This window comes from Zingiber officinale, chromosome 7A (genome assembly GCF_018446385.1).
Source record: "Zingiber officinale cultivar Zhangliang chromosome 7A, Zo_v1.1, whole genome shotgun sequence".
In the NCBI taxonomy this organism is placed as follows: domain Eukaryota; kingdom Viridiplantae; phylum Streptophyta; class Magnoliopsida; order Zingiberales; family Zingiberaceae; genus Zingiber; species Zingiber officinale.
This window is the reverse complement of record NC_055998.1, coordinates 137,339,141-137,341,736: the sequence shown is the minus strand read 5'-3', so window position 1 is coordinate 137,341,736 and position 2,596 is coordinate 137,339,141.

The following is a 2,596-nucleotide window of genomic DNA, read 5'->3' as shown; positions in this document are numbered from 1 at the left end:
ATAATACACTAATATCTTTTTTTTCTAAAATTCTCTAAATACTCACCGGTACATATTCTTAATTAATTCAATATATAATACACTAATATCTTTTTTTCTAAAATTCTCTAAATAATTTATCTTAAGAGTCTATCATAAATCTTTACTAAGTCAATGAATACTATATGTAAATCTTACTTTCGTTCTCGATACTTCTCAATTAGTTATCAGAGAAGATATATAACTTATATTATCGACCTTCCAAGCAGGTACTCAAATTTATTTTTGGTCAATATGGTCTCCTTCTTTAAATTTTTTTATTACTTTTTCCTAAAGTTTTATAGTATGACTCATTAGTTTAATACTTCTATAGTTTGTAAAATTTGATACGTCTTCATTGTTCTTATATAAGGAAACTAAAGTATTTACCCTCTATTGATCAAAGTTTTTTTTAGAGTTTTCAATATCGTGTTAAATAATTTTGTAAGTTATTTAATATTTTATTCCCTATGCACTTCTATACCTATATCGAAATATTATCTGATCTAATGACTTTCTATTTTACATCTCATTTAAAACTTATCCTACTTCTAAAATTTGAATTCTACAATAAAAATTTTAATTTCTATGCTCATTTGACTTACTTAAATTACCTAAGTAAATTAGTTACATAAACTTTTATTAAAAGGTTAATGAAAAACTCTTCCACCATTATTTTATTTCTCCATCATTTACTAATATCTTATTACATTAATCTTTAATACATTTTATTTGGATAAGATCTCTTATCTTCCTCTCTCTCACTTTATTTATTTTATAAATATCTCTTTTCCCTTCTTTTATATCTAATTTTCGATATAATCATTCAAAAATTTCATCAGTTTCTTTATTTGCTGCTTTCTTAATCTCTTTCTTGTTATTATATATTTTTTAAAAAATGTCCTCATTCTTACAAATATATATTTTCTCATGGGTTGTTCGTTTTTCCTTCATTTTCTTTAGTACTTTATCATTCCATCATCAAGATTCTTTACTTAGTGATCCATGCTCCTTTGACTCATAGAGTAGACTTTTAGCTACTATTTTAAATTTTAATACTATCTTATCTCATATCATATTAAAGTCACCGTATATTTCACCTAATACGTGTACTCCTATCTTCTTCTTAAATATGTTTTGATTCTCATCCTTTAACTTTTACCACATAATTCTATGAGTCGTATATATTTTTATTCTATTGATACTATGATTGAGACGTATAACCAACACTACTAACTTATGTTGGGTAATTAAGCTTTCTCTAGAGATTATCTTGTAATCTTTACAAATCTTTCTATCCCTCTTCCTAACTATAAGAAAATTAATTTGAGACTTATTATTCTAACTTTTGAATATGACTAAGTATTATTCTCTTTTTTTAGAAATGTATTAGTTAGCATAAGATCATATGTTATCGTAAAATCTAATATAGTTTTCCTTATTTATTTCTTATCTCAAACTCATAACCTCATGCACCTTCTCATATTTCTCATTTTTAACTTTGATATGCATCTCCTATTAAAATCATTTCATTTGACGAAATATTTTTTAAATATTTCATCTAGGTAGTCTCAAAATCTTGATTTGGTATCTTTATCTAATTATACTTGCGGTACATATATGTTAATTGCATTTATAATTTTTTTATCACTATTATCTTAAGAGCTATAATTTTAACTCACTTTCCAACTACTTTTATAATTTCATTCTTTAGCGAACTATCTACAACAATACGCACTTCATTTATTGTTTTATTCTTTCCTATATATCATAATTTAAAATTTGAGATCTTTATCATCTTTGTCTTCTCGTCTATCCATTTTATCTCATGTACAGACAAAATACTAATTATTCTCCTAATCATCACATCTATTATCTCCATTATTTTACTTGTGAGGGTTCCTATATTATATATTCCAAATCTTAGACTATTAGTCTTCCTGTAATATTTGTTCTTATCCAATCTATGGTATGAAAACTCTTATCTATTTAATACTATACTCAAGCTCTTATAAAGATATAGCAGTCATTACCGAGATAATCCTAAAATATCAATTATATGATAGTAATAAGTGATCTCTTATCGAGACATATTGGTATTTAAATAAATATATAAGTGAAATGTTATGGAATAGCCTATCAAAAAAAGTTCTTGCAGAATTAAAAATAAATATAAATTATTATCATTGGTTGTTATATGTGAGCTGATTGTACATGTAATAAAAAAATAATAGCAGTGCTAAAGATTTTTCTCTGACCACTTACAATCCATTAGGTGAATTATTCTTAATAAGTTTATTGCAACCACACTTTTAAAAAAAATAATATGACAAACCTCTTTATATTTTACTTCGTAGTTATTTAAGGTGTAAGACGCCCAAAAATACATAGGTATTGTGGGACCTGAGATGCTAGGTGGAAGGTGAGGTGTATGCTTATCAATGTTTAGCATTTTGAATATAAATGTTTACAATTCAAACATATAAAGGAAATTTATGTCAAAATCTTTCATTAACAAAATTCAAATATTTCACAAAATATTAAACAATGTTGTAAATATAAAATTTACTAACATTCA